Source organism: Balaenoptera ricei, chromosome 13, assembly GCF_028023285.1.
Source record: "Balaenoptera ricei isolate mBalRic1 chromosome 13, mBalRic1.hap2, whole genome shotgun sequence".
NCBI classification, from domain to species: domain Eukaryota; kingdom Metazoa; phylum Chordata; class Mammalia; order Artiodactyla; family Balaenopteridae; genus Balaenoptera; species Balaenoptera ricei.
This window is the reverse complement of record NC_082651.1, coordinates 4,899,204-4,925,322: the sequence shown is the minus strand read 5'-3', so window position 1 is coordinate 4,925,322 and position 26,119 is coordinate 4,899,204. Positions and strand designations below refer to the sequence as shown.

At 35.9% G+C, this 26,119-nt stretch overlaps 1 protein-coding gene across 2 annotated transcripts in view; it reads left to right on the top strand.

Annotated features, from left to right (window-relative positions):
• Positions 1-26,119, top strand: part of TMEM182 (transmembrane protein 182) — a 390,758-nt gene that overhangs the window by 286,589 nt on the left and 78,050 nt on the right. The window lies entirely within an intron of this gene.

Below are 26,119 nucleotides of genomic sequence, written 5' to 3'. Positions count from 1 at the left end.
TAAGGCATGGACTATTTTATTCACATAACATTTAACAAGACCATATTTCATTAGCTTAAATATCTTTCTTAGGTATTTCTCTTATACATTATCAGGGTCAACAGCCCCTAATTTTCAACATTAATTTAACGCTGATGACTTTTTTGATTGTGGTAATTTCTTGAGTAAATCCAGGATTGTTTTCTCAGGAAATCTGACCTTATATCAAGGAACCTCCATTTCTGCCTTTGTCATCTCTGGCAAAACCTCCATTTCTGCCTTTGTCATCTTTGTCCGAACTTGTCTACATTTTTATTTCTTTACCAATGAAATGGGAATAGAAAATGCATTTCAAAGAATGTGATAAATGAGATACTGTTTTGCAAACATTATGTATATACTGGCGTACAAAACAACATTGGCTGTCAGTACTGACTTGACTCTATGGCACATTCTAGGTATTCAGTGAATACTTCTGTGTTGAATGTGTTTATTTCATTAATCTGTTACCTCTACTTCATTAGTCATTAACGAGGCATGGAATTCCCAGGGAAAGGAACACAAGATAGGGCATTTTTGCTGGAGAAAATTTGAAAAGTTGGTAAGGAACTCTGCCTCTTCTAGCTGGTATGGAAGAGGCAGATTCACTGGGTCACAGTGAGTATGGGCACTGGGTGAAAACCAGTGAAAACGGAAAAGGACTAGAAGGGAGTGAAAGAAGGATGGGTCTCCAGGAGAAACCGTATCTGTTTAGGAATTTCCTGCCATGCTAGATCATCTTGGCTAAAATCCTAAGTTTTACTTCCGTGCTTAAAAATCAAAATAGTTCCAGAATGCTTCCAGGATCAAGTACAAAACCTTAATGTTTATTTATTATGTAGCCACTCTTCCTCTGGGGGCTATTCTCCCAACTCACCTTTCCTTTCTCCTCTGAATCCTATTATGCATTGTACACCTCAGCCAAACTGTACTACTTTAAATTTCCCAGGTACATGTATTTCTTTCCTGTCTCTCAGTCCATTTATCATAGAAGTTTTATGTGTTATGTTTTTATTTTTATTCATCTTAGAGTATTTTCTAATTTTCCTTATGTTTTCTTCTTTGATCCCGTCGGTTACTTAGAGGTGTATTGCCTAATTTCCACATATTTGTGAATTTCTCAAAATTCTTTTCTGGTTTTGATTTATAACTTCATTCCACTATGGTCAGAGACATATTTTGTGTGATTTCAATCTCTTAAATGTATTAAGTCTGGTTTTATAGCTTCAAATATGCAGTACCCTGGAGAATGTTTGATGTGCACTTGAGAACAATGTGTATTCTGCTTTTGTTTGAGAGTGTCCTATAGATGTGTTTCCAGTTGTTTTATAGTGTTGCTTTAGTCTTCCATTAACTAGTTGGTCTTCTATCTAGTTGGTTTTCCCACTGCTGAAAATTGGGTATTGAAGTCTCTAACTATTGTTGTTAAATTGCGTATTTCTGCCTTCAGTTCTGTCAGTTTTTGCTTCATGTATTTTGGGGCTCTATTGTTAGATAGTAATACATACATTCTTATGATTGTTATATCTTCTTGATTAATTAAACTTGTTATCATTATAAAATATCCTTCTTTATATCTATTAATTTTTTCATAAAGTTTATTTTGCCTGATATTAGTATAGCATTAATGCTGTCTTTTGATTACTGTTTTCATTGTACTTTTTAAGAAATCCTTTTTCTTTTAATCTATTTCTGTTTTTAAACCTAAAGCATATTTTATAGATAGCATGATTGAATCATGGTTTCTATTTTTTAATACATTCTGTCAATCTCTGCCTTTTGATTGGAATATTTAATTAATTTACATTTAATGAAATTGCCAAGAGGTTAGAATTTATGCGTGCTATTTTACTATTTTTGTTTGTTTGTTTCTTATGGATTGCTGCAAGTTCTGAAAAAGTTGAAATTGACGATCTTTGCCATTGTTCTTGCTGCTTTTATGGAAGAGAGGATTTTGAATGTCCTCCCTCTGCTATTTTTGTTGATGTCAATATTGCATTTCTTTTTGCTTCTTTTTAATAGTTTTTATATCTGCTGGCATTATCCATTTGGTATTTCATGTTGTCTACTTTCTCCATTAAATTCTTTAACATAATAACCATAGTTATTTTAAATTCTGTGCCTGATAATTCCAGCAACTTAATCGTATATATATCTGGTGTGATGATTGCTTTATCTCTTTACAGTATGTGTGTATATATATATATATATATATATATATATATCTTTTTATCATGGCTTTTGCATTTTTTTCTTGAAAGATGGACATGTATCAGGTAATAGGTCCTAAGGCAATAGAACTTTAGTGGTAGAGTTTATCTTAATTCAGCTATAAAATGAGTATGTTTTAGCTATAGATACCAGAGTGTTCAAATTCCTCTGGTGGATTTGCTTTGCCTTCCCATCTTGGCTTTGTGGTTTGCCTTTCTACTACTTCTCTGAGAGGATCTGAGTCTCCCAGCTCTTTCAGCTGTAATTTCCTGTTGTTACTGGAGGCTTGTCAGTGTGACTGCGGTGTGCAGGGGAGGGAGATGTTCTCTGATATTCCGATTAAGTCTCACTTTCTCAGTGTACCGGTGCTTTGGATGGTTGGCTTTCAGGACTACTGCTATCCCTACTCCAGTGTTGAGTTTTTCCCTCATGCCTCCTAGCTCCTTACTAGCCACGGCATTCGGATGGAATAGGGCAGAGTTCCTCTTCACCCAGAATTGAATTGGTGAAATTCTTCTCCCAAGGGACTAGGTCTTTTATAAAAATTAATTAATTAATAATTAATTAATTAATTAGGTTGTGCCGGGCCTTAGCTGTGGCAGGTCAGCTCCTTAGTTGTGGCATGCATGTGGGATCTAGTTCCCTGACTAGGGATCGAACCCGAGCCCCCTACTTTGGGAGCGTGGAGTCTTAGCCACTGCGCCACCAGGGAGGTCCCAACTAGGTCTTCGTTAGGGAGAAGTGTCAGAGGTTTCCACAAAGGCTATTCTTCCCTTCCTTTGCAGGGGTCACTGGGGAACTTTCTTGTATTCCTGTGCAAACCTAATAGGGTTTCCAGAGGGAAAGCTAGTGAAAGTGTGGGAACCCCCTATGACTTTCATAATAGGTCTCACTCAGCTTCCAACTTTTAGTCAAAATAACTATTTAAATGTTTCTACTAGTTATATAGCATTATGTAGCTTCTGTTGCAAGTAAGCAAATCTCAAGTACTTCATCTTCCTGGATGCGCCTGACTCTATACATTCTGTGGTGTCAGTTTCACTTGCAAACTCAGTTCCCTGATGGGTCCAAGAAGAGTTGCTGATTTTCAGTTTTTTCTAGCTTTTTCTTGTTGTAAGGATGAAGTAATGAATTTCAAGTTCTTTACGTATTGTAGGTGAAACAGGAAGTTCTTCTCTCTTACTTTAATTGTTCAGTATTTTTCATTTTAACCACTGTGGTGGATCTTTAGTGGGGTCTTATTATGGTTTAATTTGCATTTTCTGACTACTAATATTGATTGGCTGCTGGAAAGTCCTTATTCTGTGGATATACTCTTCCTCTTCCAGCCTCTCATCTATTTTCTACTGGGTCTTCACTCCTTTTTTATTATAGAAGTTCTTCATGTATATTTTGAACATGAGACTTCCAATCGGTGGGTTTTTTTTTTTATTCAACTTACAATGTCTTTGATAAAAAGAAGTCTTAATTTTAATGTAGTTAATTTATAAATCATTTCATTTATGGTTTATTTTTTATAATTTTTTTTCAAATACATTTATTTATTTGTTTTTATTTTCTTATTGCTTTTTGTGTCTCGTTTAAGAATACTTTTCCTACCCAAAGTTTTAGAGATATTCTCCTATGCCACTTCCCAGAAGATTTATTGTCTTATTTTTATGCTGAAACTACAGTCTAACTGGAATTGACTTTTATACAGGTTGTGTGGTAGGGATCGATTTTGTCTTTTTTTTTTTTTTTTTTTTTTTTAATTAGGCTATCCTATTATTGGCTATCTTTTTTCTCAACTGTATAATGACCTCCACCATATTTACTAAGTATTCTTAGAAAGGAAATTCTCAAGTTATAACACAGTACTTGGAATACTGATCGTCACTGACTTATGATGGTTCAGCTTACGTTTTTTCCACTTTATGATGGTGCAAAAGTGATAGGCATTCAGCAGAAAGTGTGCTTCAAATTTTGGCTTTTGGTCTTTGCCCAGGCTAGCCGTATGTGGTACTGTCCTCTCTTGTGATGCTGGGAAGAGGCAACACACAGCTCCCAGGCAGCCGCGCGATCCTGCGGGCAAACAACTGATACACTTACCACCATTCTGTACCACCATACAACCATTCTGGTTTTCACGTTCATTACAGTATTTAATAAAGTACCCGAGACAGCCAACACTTTATTATAAACTAACCTTTGTGTTAAACAATTTGGTGCAACTGTAGGCTAATGTAAGTTTTCTGGGCATGTTTAAGATAACCTAGAGTAAGCTATGATGTTTGGTAGGTTAGGTGTATTAAACGTATTGGGATTCATGCTATTTTCAATTTGTGATAGGTTCATCAGGATGTAACCCTATTGTAAGTTGAGATAGATCTGTATTTTCAAAAATAGCACATTCTTTAATAGCTATATTTATTTTTTGAAAATGTGCAATCCTTTAGATGGGGGAGAGATAAATTTGAATAATACAATTTCTGTCCAAACCAATAGATTTAATAATATGATAGATTTCCTTATGTAGATTATACAGTGAATAGGGCATTATCAAAAATATTTTCAAAATAACTTGTGGTAGTAATATAGAATTATAAGTATATATCTCAAAGCTAAAAACTTGGAAGGTAATTAAGAATTTGGATTAGTAAATTCTAGTATATTTGTTAATAATTTTATTAATAATAATTCAATTATAAATCTTTCTAGTCATAATAATATTCATAAGACTAATCTATTGATATCAGATTTTTTCATATTAATGTAACTTTATTAATACAATAGTATGATTGACATCTCCATGTCTCAGTCTCTTTTACTTAATTCTTTTCTCTGTTATCACCCAAAGTTTTGGTGTTCCAGGCTTTCCCTTTCCTAGTACCGGTGGGAAAGTGCTTTTCAAAGCTGTTTGTTTCATGTTTTCCAATGGCCCATTGGCTACAGTACATTATATAGTCAATGCCAGATTTAAGGGGTAGAGAAATAGACTCCACCTTTTTATAAGAGTGGGGAGGTCAAGTTGCAAAGGGGGTGTCCAGCGTACAGGGAGGTGGGAATTTGGAGCCATTTTGGGAGTTATTTATATTCACTTTGTAAGCACAGCACTTTTTACAGCATTTGATCCATAGAAGGCACTAAATAAATGCTTGCTGCCTGAATGACTGACTGAATGAATATATACTGTGAAAGTAGGAATTCATATTTCACATTGAAGAATAACTTTATTTACAATTACTTTTCTTCTTTTAAGACTAGCTGCCTTGAAATGGTAACCTGCTTAACTGTTACTTTAAGTTATGGCCATTCATTCTTATTTTAGGTTAAGAAATTCAATAAAGTGCATCCACATTTGGTCACAGCAATGTGTTAAAAATAGACTACTTAGCAGGCTTTTTTTTTTTAAATAGATCTTTATTGGAGTATAATTGCTTCACAGTACCGTGTTAGTTTCTGTTGCACAACAAAGTGAATCAGCCGTATGGCTACACATGTCTCCATATCCCCTCCCTCTTGAGCCTCCCTCCCACCCTCCCTATCCCACCCCTCTAGGTCATTGCAAAGCACGGAGCTGATCGCCCTGTGCTATGCTGCTGCTTCTCACTAGCTGTCTATTTTACATTTGGTAGTGTGTATATGTCGATGCTACTCTCACTTCGCCCCAGCTTCAGGCTTTTGCAGGTTAGAGGTTTTAAACACCCAAATGATGAGGAAGAAACAACTTCAGCATTTTGTTAGTAAGGGTAAAAATGGAATACATAGTATCGACTGGAAGATTTCTTTTTCTCCTCAAAGAAGAACAGATAGTATGGCATATGCTTTTCTAAATGTGGAGCTGTTCAGGGCCGAATACAACTAGCACAACAGTAGTGATTAGATGACTCAGCTTCGAAAACGCTCCTTGACTATGCTATGCAAAGTCAAGTGGTCTAGAATGAAATACAGTGAAAGCTGTAGTTAATAGATTGATCTGAGATTCTTTTCCCTAGGTGTCAAGATTAGTTTGATTTCCTAAAAAAGTTTTTTTGCTTGAAAAGTCATGCTAAAAAATTTTTTTCACCTATTCTTTATGCAGTCTGGAAATTATTGAGGGCTGAACGTCCTATCATTTCTGACAGATGCAACAGATGGTTTAACAAACAATTCTCAAAATTGCTCGCCAGAAAAGGTTTTTTTTAAAGGTATGAATTCAAATTTTCTTTCTGGAGCTCGTCTTGTCAGAGTTTTTCAGTTGTAATCCTCACTTGTAAAGGATTAATGTCTTTAGACATACTTATGAAAGCTGCCATGAGCATCACATTTCTTGGTTCTATGATTAGGTTTCACAGGTTTGGGTACAATTAGCTAGTTTCCTACTTCGTCCTACTGTTTTAATTGCTCCGCTCTTTTCTGTCACTCATCAATTCATCTTCCTGGAGGTCAAAATGGGACCAGTTACTAATCAAGGCCAATGGCAACCATGACTGCATTGGGGAACCATATTTCATCTGTCAAGGGGCATCTATCACTCCTCTCCTTGTCAAAAAGAAAATTAAATTAGACTAATACAAATCTCTCTTTTGCCCTGATTAAAGGCCTATGTCCTCCCTAGGCATTGCCTGACACGATTTTGACTTGTGAGAGACTCAGTGTTCTTATAACATTATTTGGAGAGAGTGTGCCTGTCTCCCTGGGTCATTATTCTTCAGATTCACTTGTTTTTCATGGACTATAGGCTAGATAATCTAGATCTCCTTTGGGGGTGTTAATTAAAAAGAGTATCCAAAATTAATCAACGGACTCACTAGGGCGAAGGGGAGCTGTCTGAAGACCTTGGAATATAACATGCTTCTGGTACAGAGAAATGAGCCCTCGGCTATTGACAAAAACCAAACAAGTGTACAGACTGCAATGTGACATAAAAATTCATATATATATACAAGTACACACTCATTTTTCTTGTCAGCTTGTCAACTTTAATTATAAAGGTTGATTTGCTCTTTGGCAGATCTCAACATTGTAGATGTTGGCCATTTGAAAAGCATCGTATGGTCAAGATCTTAGAAAAATGGCACAGGAAGGCAATGGATGAGTGATGTATTTAAAGTCCACACTGAGTGCAAAGAAACTTGAATTGTAGCTAAATTGTAAACATTCTGTCATCCCTTTAAGAAAGGGTACATTTTATCTACAACACAATATTGATAATAGATAAAACCTTGATTTAGGAGGTGTAATTTTCCATCATATTTTGCATTATTCTTTTTTAAGTTTCTTTATTCTAATATATTTCTATTTGGTATTGAGGGTTTTCTTAGAATTTTAGGCTAAAAGTAAACTGTTTTTAGCTGATCCTGGGTTTTGCACACACTGAAAAATGTGTAACTTCAATGCTTTAACTTCAACAAGCATTGTTTTTTTCACTTCAAACTTACAGAATCAAATACCACTTTTTTTGGTAGTTCTTATTTAGTTAATTGAATGCTAGTATCTCTCCACTGTCTGTTGTTAACTCCCACCTGAACCGTAACCTTCACTGCCAAATCAAATGTGATGAGGTCTCATCCTGTAGCTCCAAATTTCAACATTTTTTTCAAAGTTGAGAGAGTAGGGATGCCTGCTTTTACTCTTTAGCCCTATAAATGCTGTGTGTCAAATGGTATACTCAGAGTGCTTATATTAGCTAAAGATAGGTGCCCCTTCAAAGCCTAGTCTTACTCACAATGGGGAAGAAAAAAAGTATCTGTTCATTGGTTCCTGTGAGTAATGTTTGGATCCTGAGTTATCCATATTGGTCCTGAGGTTTGGACTGAAGCTGTTATTGGTAGACCTTGCAAGGCAGTATTAGTATAATTTGCAAATTGGTGAGATTACTTTGTTACAAAAAGTGAGTAGTTTCTTACACCAAACCAGCACCCTGACTTGGGCTTACCAAAAAAAAAAATGAAAGAAAAGCAATTAAGGCAAGTCATTTTTTGCACTTTTTCAGGGCAATTGGACATGTATTCCAAGAACTGAATTGCATATCTTAACAATCTAATTTAATATTACCTACTTAACAGCATGATTATACACAGTTTATTTCTAATGGACAATACCTACTTAAAGGCTGTAAAATATTCCTACTTGATTGTGTATATCAAGAACATTCTACCAAATTATATTTCTTGACTCATTTTAATTTAATATTATTCATATTCATAAAACACATTCATATTCATAAAATTTTATGTGTCATGGTTTAGTGTCAGTAAACTTGTTATTGGCAAGGTGAAAATGTAGGCAAAAGACAAAAAGACATTTCCATGATCAGTTTGAAGGACACAATGCAATTTTGTTTTGATATTTTCATAGAGACATATAGATAAAACTATAAATGCATAAGGAGCTTCCAAACCTTTATAAACTATTCTTTTCTTAAATTCAATGTTCTGAATGCTGGCAACAAAAATAATTTACTAATGATATTCATATTTGGTTCAACTATTTTTGGTATAATTGATAGTTTAATGGTCTCAAGTATTTTCCCCAAAGACCATGTTCAAATTTCTGGTTCCTTTTACCTTCATTTTGAAAAAGAGTTTAGTCTGACTAAGTACATTATGTCCTAGAATAGTAGTTCCACCTGTCATTTCAAAGCATAATATTACAACCAGACCAAATATTCCCAGAATTCTTTCATCTCACATTTGCCTTCATTCAACAAATATTTACTGACTTCTAATATACAAACTCTCAGAGAAATTATGTTCTCTTGGGCACATAATTTTCCTGCAACAATATACACCATCATTTCTTAAATATTATTTAGTAACAAATGGGTAGTCATAAGGGAAGTGGGTAAGTTTTTAAGTCATTTAGTGGATAGATATTGGGATCCACATAACCCAAACAAGGCCATTGTTCATTAGGTCAACCTTGTCATTCCTACAGTTTCTAGCTCATGTAGTTTCCATCTGAGGCCGCTCTTCGGGTAACGGAGGAGAGCAAAGAATGACACCTATTTCCAAAGGTAGGAAGGGCGTACCCACCACTTTGAATATCCCATTAATAACCTCTGGGTTGAGTAAGTTAACTCTTTTGAAACGATAAACTGTGACTATGGAAAAGAAAGTACCATGACCAATTGTGTGGATAAAGAACATAACATGTCAACTGGAGACCAATACACAAGAAACAATGAAACACCACAGAAAATATAGCAGGATGGAGAAAATTCTGTTTATAAGAAATCCTCATATGTATAGTACCACATGGGATTGCCAGAGTTGGAAAGAATAAATCTCTTGGGATGGAGAATGGTGAAGTGTCACAGAACCCATGGTTTGGTCCAATAAATGGCCACCAACTGTCATCTAAGGAGGGCTGATTCTGTTTGCCATAGAACTTTCCTTTGCTAAGTAGACATGCCATGCTGAGATGAGGAGTCTCCTGGGCTTTCTCCACGCAGTGTCAAGTACCTCCTCTAAATAAATACTCAAGAATTATTTAAAGTCATTGTTGGACTTTCCGTAGTACCCACATGTGTCTGGACTGACATCTCAATTCAAGCCTACACATATTCAAATCTGTGCCATTGTTCAAATTTGTCTTGGAACTTGTCTTCAGAAATTTCTCTAAGTGTTAGTTGTACATTTTAAAAAATATTCTCATTGATAACAAATGTGCTTTGAGTGGGTTAGATTCATTTAAAATTCATTTTAAACAGTAAAATGTCATTTGATCTTGCTGAATTAATTTAACGACATGGCTAACCGATTCTTTTCTGGGTCAAAAATATGGAATAAAGTACAAAGCCTCTTCCAAAAAATATGGGTTTCAAAATTTTCTAAGCAAAAGCATTATTAGGGTAAGTATATGAACTACCAAGAAGTTTTCAATTAGGACAGTATTTACTTTGATTTCAGGTTCTGTGTCGTTGATTTCAAAGAGTCATATTTTTATGCAGACGTTTTGTATTTACATTTATAGTAAACTTTTTGCCAATAAAATAGATCTAGTGGGTGATCTTTTACATTCACATAAAACAATCACTGTAGACTTTGTCTGAAGACTTTTGATCAATGATCTCTTATATATATATATATATATATATATATATATATATATATATATATAATTTTGAAGAAGCAATTTTTGAACAACCACTTTACACAGAGGTAGTAAATGTAAGGAATACTCTACCCTGAGAAACACAAAAATCTGAAAATACAGATGGGATTTTTAGTATATGTGCTGCTGAAGCGAGCACACAAATGGCATTTTTAAAAGTTTAGATATATTTACTTTTTATAAAAGATGCTTATTAAATCTTTATAGCATTTTTAGGATGTTTTATAGCACAAAGCCTACTGAGCACACATGACCTACTTTGATTCTCATAGTAGTCTGGGAGGATATTATTAACAATTTTTACAGATGCAGTAATGAAAGCTTAGTGAATTTCTTTTACCTTAACCCTTAAAGAAAAGAGGCTGGACACCAAAAAGATGCTGTCCCCTCCCCGCCCCTCCCCTTATGGTGACTTTCTAAGGATAATCTGAAGCACTAAGATTTCTTTAGCAGTACATGAATCCCCCGGCTGTAAACCAGGATATGACATCTTGGTGCAAAAAAATCACTTATATTGGAATATAAGCCCAAAGACACAGAAATATAAGTATTAAAATACATTATCATGAGTAACATAAACATAATCATTCTCAACCCAAACCCTCAAGGAGTTTTAACATTTATTTCTTGTTGCCATTCAAGTGCTGACTTGTGTTTAGACACTTTAAACTCATGTTAACCTAAAAACCCCTAATAGGTATTTCTTAGGGTATATTTAAAATGTAAGATTTTAAAAAATCAGATATTTATTTACTACTTGATATGGCTTAAATCTTAGATACTTTTGCCAAAATATTTCAAGTTATAGCTGGATACTTTAATGATTTCAAAGGAATATTTAGGTCAAAACGTCTTACCAATTTGTATTTATTTCTAACATGACCCCTAAATAATGAAGAAGTTTTCAATGCTGTAAAATAAATTGTCAAATTGTCAATAACATAATAAAATAGTTCAGCACACAAGTAGTTAATAATCAATACATAAAATTAATATTAATATAAGTGTATTGACATAAGCACATTTGTCTTCACTATCATTTTATTTTCCTAGACAAATGACTCATCTTTATGCATCTTCATAAAACAAGAGTCTGAAAGCTATTTTTAAAGTTGTAATATTCTTTATGTACAAAGACTGTGCAAGCTTTTGCAAATTAAGGAGCAGATTCACTAGAATATGACAAATTGGTAAATTTGTGAAAACTTTAAGAAATGTGTAAGCCATGTTTACTTTAAAACCAAATTTTAAACACTCATATTAACTAGTGAAAAATAACGGCAATCTTTTAGAATTGTTAAGATTTTATATATTTTTAAAATTGGTAAAATTAGATGCTATAGATACATAAATCTGTCCTTTCAAACTATATTTCCTAGGCTATTCTTTGATGCTATTATGGAATTTATAATACACCTTTTTACCTGGATAGACTTGAAGATTCCCCTTTTATTTTGGAGCACAAATTATATAATTGAGTAGACATAAAATATTTATTTATTATAGATAACACATATTATCTATAATATATAACGTACATAATGCTATATATATATATAGCATGCAATGTATGATATTTTGTTATTCTATGGGATAACAACAATAATGGTAGCAAATGTTCCCAAATATAAACTAATAAACCAAAGGTATTGTAAAACTTGACAAAAAGAAGAAAAGGAAAATAAATTCATCAAAACTTCTTAAGAGAACGTCTAAACTATCTTTTAGTTACTTATTCCAAATAAACCAAATATATAAGGAAATCCTTCTAGCATGAACTATGTTATCAATCCTACATTAACCTAACTGGGTTAAATTCTCCAGATAAAAGCTCTGAACATGTGGCTTGACAGGGGTCTGGCACAGAAATAGAATTTTGAAATCTAAATAGTTGTGACGCTAGTCTAGGGTGTTTGGTTACCATGTATGAAGCACCGGGGTTGTCAAATATGGAACAGAAACTTCTGATAGAGTTAATGTTTCAATGATGGCAAAGTAGAATTATATTACCTTTTAAAAATGACTTAGCTGTTCCTTAACTGCCTATCTTGTTAATTTGATTAATAAAAGAGAATAGCATAAAATGGAGCGAGGAATGCATGTACATAATTACCAGATAACTTAGAAAAGATATCAAGTGGGCATTAAGTTTACGTAATCTGAGCTAGGCAGTGGAGAGTTCTCCACAAGTGCACTCATGCGCATGTATTTATAAGTTATGTTCTCACACCAGCTTGTATTCTTAATCATAAATGGTTTAAATTCTTTTCACTAAATGAGAAATGTGCCTTAAAGAGCTATAAGTCTTGAATATAGACTATTTGTAATTTCTCTCCAGAATAGACATTTATTTTTAAAACAATCTATTACTTAAGTAATTTATGTATCCCATGATTTAGATTCATGAATTCATGTATCTTTGCATTAAATCATGTGAGTGCTTGATAATGAAACTGCATTTTAAAAAATTCAACAATGTTCAATGCTTAAATGCATTCGTGGCTATTTGCCATATATTTAGATTTTCAATGGAAGTAAAGCCATTGTGATTCTAATTTTTAAATTTTTAAAATTTAAATACAGGCACACCTGGGGCCTTGCCAGATTCCACATCAACAAACTGAAACTTAGAAATAACCTACCTAGGAAAACAAGTGACTGGAATCTTACCACAAAATTATTCCTTCTCCATTTGCCTTTCTTGGAGATAAAACTAACATGGGATTTCACCCCTCAGTGAACAACGCTCTACTTTGTCCTAACTAGAAATAGATCGACGGGGCAAGCCATTTCTTCTTTTCTCTTAATCCTGTCCCAGTCATTTCAAACGAAGATTCCCTCGTTCCTTCAAAATACATCTGTAATGAAAAAATGTATTCTTTTAGAAGGGATAGGAATATGAAAAGGGGATTTGACTCTATTTTTTGAATGAAAATTAGATTAGAGGTAACTATCAGGAAAATCATATTTGTGTTTCTATTAACCTTTTAACCTAAACTGTTCACTTGTGACAAACTTAAAAAAAACAGTACTGAAGTTTTATGTACTGAATTTGACTTACCAGTTTTCTTCTGACTTGTGTTTCCTGCTGGCAAGAGCTAGCATTTTACTTTAGGCATCCAGAGTAATTCAGGTGAAAAACAGCCTGAATGACATATTGCAACTAGACTACATTTATGCTTTGTTTCTACAAAGACAGGTGAGAAAATGAAAGCAAATTTAAAATTAGTGCGATTTTATATAAAAAACAAAATTATCTAATTTCTTCCTAAGGGACTGTTACAGGCATTAACTTTTAAGACACCGTCATCTTTCACCCAGAGAATAATTTTTTGAAATGGGGATTTTTAAAAAAAAATGATTTTAAATTAACCTATTAAATATAACTTATAAGAGTTCAAAAAACAATATTCATAAATGTCAAGACATTTTAATGGTAAACTTTCACCTATAATACGTGAGGATAATAAGTTTGTATTCATTCAGAGGTGTTAATTAATGATCAGCAAACCTTTGCCAGTTATTGACACATTTTTCTCGAAACCTGTTACATGACACATTCTAATGAAGACATAGCTTATTACTAATAATAGACTTTTTATTTTTCTCAACTGTGAGAGAGGGATTTAAACAATTTACTTGGTTTCAGCTACTTTTAAAACCACAACAGGTAAGAAAGCTGCATTTTGCCTACTACCTTGTAAGCTCCAGGAAAGGTCATAACCTCTGAAGGCAAATTCAGGACCTAGCCCTTCACACCTTGAGGAGCTCAGCTTTGAAGATGCACCTCAGCCCTGTTATCCCTGGCCACAAAGCTGTTGGCTAATTATCTCTGAATAAGAATTGTATTGGACCTTAATTTTTAGAAATAGGATCTGATAGTTTGTGAAAAAGGACAAAAGAACAATCCTTTTGCCTTTTCCCAGACCATTTCTATCTAGATCCGAAACATGGCATAACTCATTAAACATGTGCAATGAATGGAAATGTTATCAAGGCATGTATGTCCCCCTCCTCTGTGATAATAATGTCCTCCATCAAGAGGATCCTGCTGAGACTGGACACTGCCCTTGGTCCCTTGGCTCCACAGATCCAGGAGGGAAAAGTTTTTACAAAGCTATGAGAATGTTTGCAAGTAGTCAGTTTCACAATAACTGTAATAACTCCTCTTTTAGAAGGGAGATGTATCATTGTGGTTCTAGAAAGCATAATATGCTTATCTCATTTCAAATAAAATCACAGATTCTAGAGAGGTCATGATGAATACAGGTCCCATGTATCATTTGGGAACTAGTGTATTGGTGTTTCTTAAAATTTGGGCAGTTTTCAGAATAGAGCCATTAAAGAACAAAACCCATCATAGACTTTAGCATGTCTCTAGTCTATCATTCACATGGATTTTACAGTATGTGGTGTCATTTGGCTTGATGTTTTCAGATAATTGTTCTACAAGTTCCCTACAAGTGGCAGTTTTGAAGAAAGGACCATATTGCTAACCATCATGTTTACATATCAAGTAGTGAAAGTTCTTGTGCAGGCAAAAGGCTTTTTCTGTCAGTATCTGGAAGTCTTAGGTGGACATCTAGTCTGCTTTCTCCAGAGCTCATCTCTCCAGTTCCCTACTCCCTCACAGTGACCTCTGCAAGCCCCCTTTCTGATGACCCATTAGAGAAGAACTCTGGAAGTGGCAGGAATTATTGGTGAAGAGGCTGACAATCACCCCTCTCTGCCCTATTCCTCTCTTCTTATTTTATGCACATTTTGGGGAAAAAGCAGTAGTAGGGCAGTCCAGTTCCAGAGGGTAGGCTGGAGGCTCAGGGCAGGAGATGCACTGAGCTGTTGCCTTGAGTGAGCTTGCTGCCAAGTGTAAGCGTCAAAAGAGAGACTGAGCGAATCTAGAAGTGCAAGCTGCTCCTCCAGGAGTCTTCAGTGAAGATGAAATGTCACTGGTTTTCCCAGTGTAGGCTCCACTCTGTAGGAAAAGGACAACTTCTCTGAATGCTGCATTATTACAGAAGGAGTTGGGGAGGGAGGAGGCTGCACTTCTCCAGGCTGGCAGCGTATCTTAAGTATGTCCCAGTGATGAGAAGGACCAAAGAGGCAAATGGAGGGCAAGGAGAAGCTCCCCTTGTGAAGCACTCCAGTGTCACCTGCGTCACTCCCCTGTCACCTGCGTCACTCCCCTGTCACCTGCCTCACTCCCCTGTTACCCACATCACTCCCCTGTCACCTGCCTCACTCCCCTGTCACCTGCCTCACTCCCCTGTTCCCTGTGTCACTCCCCTGTCACCTGCCTCACTCCCCTGTCACCTGCCTCACTCCCCTGTCACCTGCCTCACTCCCCTGTTACCCGCATCACTCCCCTGTCACCTGCCTCACTCCCCTGTCACCTGCCTCACTCCCCTGTCACCTGCCTCACTCCCCTGTTCCCTGTGTCACTCCCCTGTTACCTGCGTGACTCCCCTTTTACCCGCATGACTCCCCTGTTACCCATGTCACTCCCCTGTCACCTGCCTCACTCCCCTGTTACCCGCATCACTCCCCTGTCACCTGCCTCACTCCCCTGTCACCTGCCTCACTCCCCTGTCACCTGCCTCACTCCCCTGTTCCCTGTGTCACTCCCCTGTTACCTGCATGACTCCCCTTTTACCCGCATGACTCCCCTGTTACCCGCGTCACTCCTCTGTTACCCATGTCACTCCCCTGTCGTCCGCGTCACTCCCCCGTCACCCGCATCACGTTGTCCCTCTGTCATTTCCTCTGGGAAGCACGTTCACATGGCCCCACACCCCAGGTGGTGTCAAGCATCTTCAGCGTGATGCACGCCCATGGCTTGAGCCCCTGCCTGGTGCACAGGGCGTGCTCCACGTAGCAGCATGGCCTGCGTTTGTCCAACTGGCTATGACATGGGATAGACACCCTTTCATTGCATCTTCACAATTGGCCCTGGAGCTGGGCACGACCGTGCTGCCTGTATAACCAGTGAGAGAACTGAGGTTTGGTAACATGTTAGAGGTCACTGACAGCAGAAGCAGAGCTGGGGAGGGAAGCCAGGTCTATGAGACACCATCCTAATCTTGAGCTCCACAGATCCCAGTAACGGTTGATTGGAAAAATTCTTACCCTTATATTGAACTTGCTCATTTAATAAGTGGTCCATACACGTTGCCTCAAGCAACCCTCCAAACCCACTTTGAGGTAGGTTGGAACTTTTCTTCACTGTATAGTTGATCAGACTAAGATTCGTAGATGTGGCTTGTTCTTGAGGGAGACCCAACTCAAAGAGGGACCTGCTTCCGGTCAAAGTCCCATGCCCTGCTCACACCTCGCCCCATCTGCGGCACTGTGCATGGACAGAGGCATCTCCCGAGGGCATCACCTTGCTGGAGATGGCTGTCCCTCTTCACAGGTGGTGTCTGTGTTGATGCTAAGGCCCCCTTCTTCCACGCAGCACTCCTGGTTACTCAGCAGTCTTCATCACTCAGAAGCGCCTCTTCTGCTGCTCTCCTGCCCTGGCCTGATTCTCCAGGCACCTAACGTGCTGATCCTTAACTTTGCTGTTTTCAAGGGTAGGGTGGCATTTTCAGTGTCTGTGTTGGTGTGGAAATGTAATTTACACAACCAGTGGCTTTGGTCCCAGGGAGATGCTTCGTTCATTCATTCATCAGCAAATCTTTATGAACTCCCTACTATGTGCCAGATACTCCACCAGACAGTGACCTGCAAGGGTGAGGAAAAGCAATAAGCACATAAGACTCTATTGCTTCTTCCCTTTCCTCTGATATCGAAATGGAATAGCAGACAAAATCTTTTCAAAGACTTAATTTCCACCTTCACCACCGCATTGCCAAGTAAATCTTTCATGCTCTAAATATCCCTCCTGGGCACCACCTCCTTTACCTGCTTTCTGTGTAGGATAGATCCTACTGTGAAGGGCTGGGTAGCTGGGTGGAGGTAACCGTGATCAAAGGCAGTCATATGACCATTTTCAGACATGGCAGTGGAGCTCAAGGCTCAGAGCTGCTTTGCTAAATGGCATTTGCAGCATGCTGCCTGTGTTCTTGCGAATATCTCCAAAGCAACAGCACAAGGCTTTGAAAGGATTTAGCACAGAACTTAGGCACCAGTAAATGCTTAAGAAATGCTAGTATTGTTCTTTCCCATGGTTTGAGAATAAAATACAATAACACATGTAAAAACATTCAATACAGTATGTATGTTATTCTCAAGTTATAGACCAAATAAACCTTTAAGATACAAAAATGTTAAAATCTCTTAAAAAACATCAGGATATAGTATTCAAAATTCTTGTTGAGCTCACTTTGCTAAAAATCTAATGCTTGCGGGGGTTTCATAGAACAGGTGATTATGTTTACAGGATGGTTTTGCATGCTGCTGCTGTCTTATTTACTTAAGGACAGATAAAGTAAGCATTACAGCTAAGCAGCAAGCAACTCTATTATTTTCATAATACTCATTTTTAAAACCTCCTGTAGGCTCTTATCTCTGGCATCAAAGCGAAGAAGATCTGCTACTCAGAAACCTAAAAATGATGCATCTCCGCGAAACAGTTGCTTCTTTTAGATTTCCACAGCTAGATGACAAGGAAAAAGAAAAAGTGCTAATTTTTCTTAATTTCTCTCTGCCTGAACAAGTTCTTGACATGAAAGTATCATCTAATGATTTCAAATGAAATTTAAAGGTTTCTATCATTTTCTTTTCTCAGTGACTTCTCTACCTTTAAAATTGTAAAAGCAATCTGATCTTAAGAAGACCCTTGAACATAAAAGTAAATCTGCTTCCCCACGTTCACTCTGAGACTTTCTGGGACTCCAGTGTGGAGGGTGAGGAACAGGAGACCCTGCCTCTGGACACTGAGTGAACAGGAGGGAACACAGCCCTTACCCTAGTTATTTCCTTGGTGCCGTGTTGGGAGGCACATTTGAATTTTTTTTCTAAGTGGGTGCATATTTGTATGCATATCTCATCAGTTATATTCATGAATAACATGAAAAGACAGAATTTCACAAGATGAAAGAAAATATTAAAAGCATCAAAAAAAGAAATCCCATAGCATTGTAGACTTATCATATTTTAAATATTCTTTACATCCAAGCCCAAGAATATATCTTTCCTGGGATGCTCTCTGTTTGACTTCATGTGTTGAAGTCAGGGGTATTCTTGTGAGATGAAAAAACCTACTTGAAGCATTATCCTTTAATATCTTAATGATGAGAAAAAGAACAAATTTTTTGAGATATTTTGTAATCAAGAAGTAACAAATAATATCCATTTCTACTTTTAAAGGCAGTTTTTATTTTTTAGACTTTGTCTACACCAATACCAGAAAATAATTTATTAGTAAAATAAAACCCTCAGTACCCTTTAAAAAGTATTCCAATAGCAAGTTTATCTGACTTTTTTGTTTGTTAATATTTTAATTTGACTCTGACTCACTGAATTAATTAATCTTGGCATCCCCGAAACATAACCATGAATTGTTATGAGCGAGATATTTAAGCAAGAGTGTAAATGTTCTAATTATTTTGTTCTTATACCTTGCCTCAAACTGTAGTATGCATTTTTTTTTGGAAAGAAATTTTTTTAAAAAAATGTTGGGGATTAAATTTCATCCTTAATTTTTTAGATTTCCAGAATGCTTCTTTAGAAACCGATAGCGTTGGTTTAAAGAAAAGTTTTCTCCTTGTTTTCATTGTTTTTTTCACTTGTTTAAATGTTAACTTCTAATATTTAATCACTTAAAATGTAACTAAGTGACTATTGATAGAAATATTTAACAATGTGTAGCAATTTATGAATCCTCCAGCAGATATCAAGGGCTTGCTTACACTGAAGATTTCTCTCTGCCTCTAAGAGAAAGTGTGTTCAGTTGCTGCACCATGTGAAATACTATAATTGGAACCTATTCTACATTCAAATAGATAAATTATTAATACTCTCTGCTGCTGTTAAACAAGCATCACATTTGCGGCATTGAAATTCTGATTTGTCAAGTATTGGGGGATGTAACTATATTAAACAATGCGTCTATGTGAGGGGGAAAATATTCTTTAGAAGGGGGATCTTAATCAGTTTCATGCTGAGCAAAAGAAGATTGTAAACTATGCATTGAAAAAAGATTTACTGAAAGTTATTTTTGCGAGATCCACTGCATTCTAATTCACTGCTTCCCTTTGGCTTTCGATGATAATATAGGTAATCTTCCAGCCACATTCATGAGCAAAGTTTGATGGGGATTTACACTTGTGGAGCTACATTACAATGGGTAGATTTAAGGTATTATAAAATGAGTTTTTGGATTTGTTACAGAGGTATGGAGCCCCTCAGATACAGGCAGATAGGTTTTCCAACATATGGCAACCATCTTATTATAAAACAAAACCGTGTTAAATCAAAGCACCTGATTACGATTCGCCAGTGCCATGCAGCTCTGATAGCCGGGCTTATATTTAATACCCTAGAAACAATATCATTTATTTTTCTGTCTTCTCTTATCCCTAAGTTATTGGGTTTGTAGGCTTTGAAACCTTAAGCAAAAGGATAAAATACAAATTACAGAAAACATTGGCGTATGGAGAAATCAAATTACATTCTCCACAATCCTGAAGAAGATGGTTCACATTCCTCTGGTGCAGTCTGGGCGAATCCCCGTCACCAGAGAGCTTTCAAGAGGATAATTAGTAGTCTTTGGGGTACCAGGGAGCATCCGTATTGCACTAGGAATAGGCAACTGTACTAAAGGGTTAATTTTCAGGTTTGAAATAATAATTATCCATGTTATTTTTTCTTCTTCAACAAAACCTATTGTTGAGAGCATCCAAATAATCAAAAAAAGATGTCAGGTATTATTTCCATACAGTGAGTATCAATAGAGGTATAGGAGGAGGTATATTTTATTGGGAATAGTAGGTGGGCTCTTCTTGTTTTCCACTCTCTAAATTTCAAATTCATTACAAATCATGAAATTTTGCGAGTTGTTCAGGACCTGAACATAAACAAAAATAGAGTCACCGTCAACAGTAGAAAGCAAATTCCTTTCCAACATCAGTTTCAAATAAATAAGATCTTTGTGGAAACTGTAGTGAATGACACGAAAACTGTTGGTGGGTAAATACATTCAGTTAGGTGTAGTAACTGGTTAATTTATAACCAATCAGAGTTCAAGTTCCACAGGCTTGTCTTGGGCTCTCATCCACATACAGTGCTCTCTTATTAACAAGACTTTAATTCCAGTACTAACAGACAAAAGCATGGAACTCTAAGGAACTGCCTGCTCTGTGCAGAAAGCTGTTGGTAACATAGAACGTTAGTTACAATAATGATAATCTTTAGTATTTTTAGGTTGTCAGAACTTGCACAGCTAACAAAAACCAGTCTTTTACTAAAACTCTACCTCATCAGACTAACTTAATTAGCAATTCAACTCCTTATTTTTGTTTTGGATTCCCCTCTGGCTACTAATTAAAGCTTAATCGAAACCGCTGAACTGAGGTTGTAAAGAATTCATTAATATTAAAATTAGCCCCGACAATTTTTTGGGGGGGCTGGTGCAATTTGTATTTGTTACTGTCAGGGGCTTGAAACTCAGTTGAATTTTTAAAAAAGCAGTATTAGAAATCTCAGTCTGCTATACACATGAGCTGAGCACCTATGACGAATGCCAGGGGTGATAAAAACATCGTTTCTGACCATGCAAACTCAGGCCACTTGGGCCATTTTCAAATATATTTAGCCAAAATATAACTTAGGATATTTTTCTGAAGTCATTCACATTACATTGCTTTATCCTCCTAAGTGGTTTCATATTTTGGATAAAAGAGAGGAGACGGGCTCTGGAAAAAATTTCAAGGATTGATTTTTATGTATTATCTTGACAAGATTAATATGTTTGAAAACCGAACAGATTTAGCTCTTTACTTTGATTTTTCCACTTTTTGTAACATCAAAGATTACTCTAACAGTGGTACTGGTCATTCTGAAAAGTAAAATCAAATGAGCACCGAACGCAACCGCTCTGTATAGGACGTACTTTTTTTTTTTTTTTTTTTTAACTGAAATCTGATCTTTTATCAGGAATGGTTGAAAAGGAAATGTAATACATTTTTTTTCTATAATAAAATGATCATGTCAGTGTATGCCTTCAGTTCTCTTCCAGATTTCTTTTGATGGTGTAAGTAGTAAATTTAAAACTATTAGATTTTTTTTTTAGCTCACATTAAAAAATCATTTATTCAATGTTTGGATATTTGTAAATGTTCTCAATTTCAATGAGACCACATTTTGTTTTCCAGTATGTGACATGTAAATGCAAATTGGTAATGTTTTTCATCTTGGCGAACAGGAAATAATTTTCATAAATCAAATCCCCTTTTCATTTTAATTTTTGATATTTTAATAATTTTGTGAAAACATGTATATTTATTTTACCCTTTAGGAAAATTCCAAGTGTGTAGGAAACAAATTTGTTGGCACTAAAATATACAGCAACTAACACTACTTAGCATATCTTATTAAACCTGAAATTTAAAATACATTTATAAAATGCAAAACTTTATCAAAATATACATGAAAATTACACTTGCATCTAGGTTTCATTTAGATAACATTTGTGACGCAGTAATCATGCACACATTTAAAAATAAATACATGTCCATTTTTCAGCCCCTGGATTAAACCAACAATGGCATATAAGACACACAGTTTTAAATCTTGGTGACAATTTCCATGAAGTTATTCAAATACACTTTGACTTCTGACAAGAGGATGTAATTTATAAAACAGAACATGCCTATCAGTGGAACTTAAATTTGCATAATGAGGATACTTTTATTTCTGCAAGCAGTTTTTTTTTTTTTTTTGCAAGCAGTTTTTGACATCCCAGTGTGGAGCACTTAGAAGAAACCAGTAAAAAAAAGGTCAATATACATAAGTAGAAAATTATGAATAAAATGCTTGGAAACTTCATCTGATTTGAGTACACAAAATATATTTTATGTACAAAATAATAATTCTTCCTCCAACTGATAAAAATGTTTTCTTCAATGTAGAAAAGTCGAACACAGCCTTCGGCTGCAGTCACCCTTACAAACTGAGGGAGGTGTTTTGAGGTTATCATTGCATGACAAGGAACATTGCTTGACATTAATGTTACATGATTTTTTTATCAGTGTTTTGAGTTAATTTCCTATTGTGTTTAATATAAACACCCTGCAATCATAAGTATAACCTTTTAAAATTGTTTTAAAATTTCTGTTTTGAGTGAAATGAGGCTAGTTTTTAGCTGAATGATTTGGCTCGTTGGAGAAACATACACCAAATTGTTAGGGGAAAAGAAATGCTTTTTTTTTTTTTTTTAACATCTTTATTGGAGTATAACTGCTTTACAATGGTGTGTTAGTTTCTGCTGTATAACAAAGTGAATCAGCTCTACGTATACATATATCCCCATATCCCCTCCCTCCCACCCTCCCTATCCCACCCCTCTAGGTGGTCACAAAGCACCGAGCTGATCTCCCTGTGCTATGCAGCTGCTTCCCACTAGCTATCTGTTTTACGTTTGGTAGTGTATATGTCCATGCCACTCTCTCACTTCGTCCTAGCTTACCCTTCCCTCTCCCCGTGTCCTCAAGTCCATTCTCTAAGTCTGCGTCTTTACTCCTGTCCTGCCCCTAGATTCTTCATGACCTTTTTTTTTTTTTTTTAGATTCCACATATATGTGTTAATATACGATATTTGTTTTTCTCTTTCTGACTTACTTCACTCTGTGTGACAGACTCTAGGTCCATCCACCTCACTACAAATAACTCAATTTCTTTTCTTTTTATGGCTAATATTCCATTGTATATATGTGCCACATCTTCTTTATCCATTCATCTGTTGATGGACACTTAGGTTGCTTCCATGTCCTGGCTATTGTAAATAGTGCTGCAATGAACATTGTGGTACATGACTCTTTTTGAATTATGGTTTTCTCAGGGTATATGCCCAGTAGTGGGATTGCTGGGTCGTATGGTAGTTCTATTTTTAGTTTTTTAAGGAACCTCCATACTGTTCTCCATAGTGGCTGTATCAATTTACATTCCCACCAACAGTGCAAGAGGGTTCCCTTTTCTCCACACCCTCTCCAGCATTTACTGTTTGTAGATTTTTTGGTGATGGCCATTCTGACCGGTGTGAGGTGATACCTCATTGTAGTTTTGATTTGCATTTAAGAGATGCTTTTTTAGCTTAAGCAATATCAAACTGTATTAACCAGAGAAAATGCTACTTATATCATTAAATTCAAACCTGACCTGATGAATAACAAAAGAAGTCACAAGTTGTACAACATTTGACAAAAAAGAAAAAGAAATGGAGCAATTAAGTGAAATCAGCAACTGAATTTGAGGCTTAAGTTATAAACATTATTTGTTTAAAACTTTGGACAAAAGAAAATAGTGATATTTTCCAAACATACTTCTAAAATATTACTGATATTCTTTGGATGTGTTTAAATTTGATGTCCTTGTAAGCTAAGAAGCCATTGACATCTATATAGTCACACAAAAGTTTTCATCATTTTATACCAACCCAGACTGTAAATGCTGCTTCTCCACTGAAATATCTACAAAGGAAAATACCCTGGAATCTTCTCTTAAAAGGATATGGAGGAATGTGTATTTATCCAAGGAAGAAACATAGCATATTTCAGAGTATATGGTAATATCACTTTGTCAGGAATTGACAGTTTGATATGAATGTGGTATAAAAATGATATGATTCTAAAGTTAAAACACAGACAATGGCTAAGAGCTTATGGTATTTTAACTTTATTGTTTTAGCTGTACCTTTATCTGTAGCTTTTTTAATGAGCCTACATTCCTTTTATTTATTTTTGATCTTAAATTTCCTTCTGCACAATTAAACACATCATTATAGGTCTTATATAAAACCTATATGTTACACACAGATTCCAAGTAAATATTTTGATATTTTTCAACATATCAGCCTTGTTTTGTCAGTACTTCATACTGTTTATTTTTTTCCCCAGTCTATAGGTCAGAATCATTATTACAGTTTCAATTTTAAACAGATACCATATATAAATATATCATTTGACCTTAATTAGCATTGAGTTTTGCTACCACATTTTAGAACATCATAGAATAGCAATAGGCAAAGGTACATATTCCTAACATTGATATATACATTTTCTTCTACATTCCTCTTCTCACCTCTATATGCTTAATCCAGAAAGTGTTATTATCCCTTAAATATTAGTGAAAAAAGAATGCCATATTTAATTTATATATATATATGCTAAATACCACTTAATATTTATTTCTATATGTAGAATTGATGATAAAGGGGATTACATAATTGTAAAAAATCCAATAAAATGTTACCTGTGAATACTAATTTTTAATAAGTCAAATATTAAGTGATTTCTGAACACTTAACTATGATTGGGGGTGGAGGGGGTGACCTCGGATGGGGGAAGGGAGGACAGCATGACATCCAGGAAATACAGAGGACCTGAACTGGCCTCAGTGTCTGCCACCGAGGGCTGCATGGTGACTCGGTGCTGGCTCCTGAATAAGCTCATGGGAGCTTGTGTTCCACTGTTGTCCACTGGGTCAGACGTGTAAGTGTGACTGTTTTAGGCAAACATATTTAGAAAGCCTCCCTTTACTATGTCTACATATTACAGTGTTGGAAAGTCAGCATTACCAAAGTTGGGAAGTTAGTTGGTGGTTGCCAAGGGTTGGGGAGGTGGGAGTGGGGATGGTTAGTTCTTAATGGGTAGAGTCTTAATTTTGCAAAATGAAAAGAGTTCTGTGGATGACTGATGATGACGGTAGCACAGCATGTGAATGTACTTAATGCCCCTGAAGTATATGCTTAAAATGGTTAAGGTGGCACATTTTAGGTTATGCATATTTTGCCACAATAAAAAAAAAAAAATATATATATATATATATATATATATATATATATATATATATATATATATATGGAGAAACTTCCTTTGAAAGAAATCTAACTTACTGATTGCAAGTAGGAAATGAGTGAGTAATAAAATCCTGAACAGTGGCAGCCGGGGTAGGATCCTCTATGCATGTTTTAGGAAGTGTCACGAGGTCTATGACCTTGGAGGGCAGGGTCAGCATCTTAAGCGGATGTGAACTCTTCAACCTTCCTGCTGAGGAAAGGGGCCTGTTGCAGACCAGGAGAAGGAAACGGGTGGGTGGACAGGCCATCCCCTGCCTAACTGACAGTAGGCAATTCACAGATCCAGTTTTAAAGTAATATCCAGGACTGCTCAGATCTGAAAAACAGTTAATGAAGATCAAGATCGTTAGACATAATGGTAGTGAGTTTATGAAGAAGTTGTAAGTTTGGAAATTTGAGTAAATGCTGTCAGGGAGAATGGAAATTGTCTGAAAAGCTTCTACTTTGAAGTACAGATGATGATCATTTCAATTTGGAATGCAGAGAATACGATAGTGAGGCAGCGGGCTTCCGGGCAGGGAAGGAAACAGACAACAAGTGAGAATAACGCAGGGCAGTAAGGCAGCTGTACCTTTACGCAGTACCTAGTGCAGCTGCATCACAATTCTGATAGTAGCAGAAGTGCACCAGATGAAACTTGTGGTTTGGAGGATAAAATGCTGCTGCAGTTGACTGGTTGCTAAATTGCGTATCATTCTCATTTCCGTATTGTATGTTTCAATCATATAAAATTGGATTATGGAGTTTCTACAAAACTTGAATTAAAGATCCTTCTCAAATTCATTAAAAATAAGTGTCTAA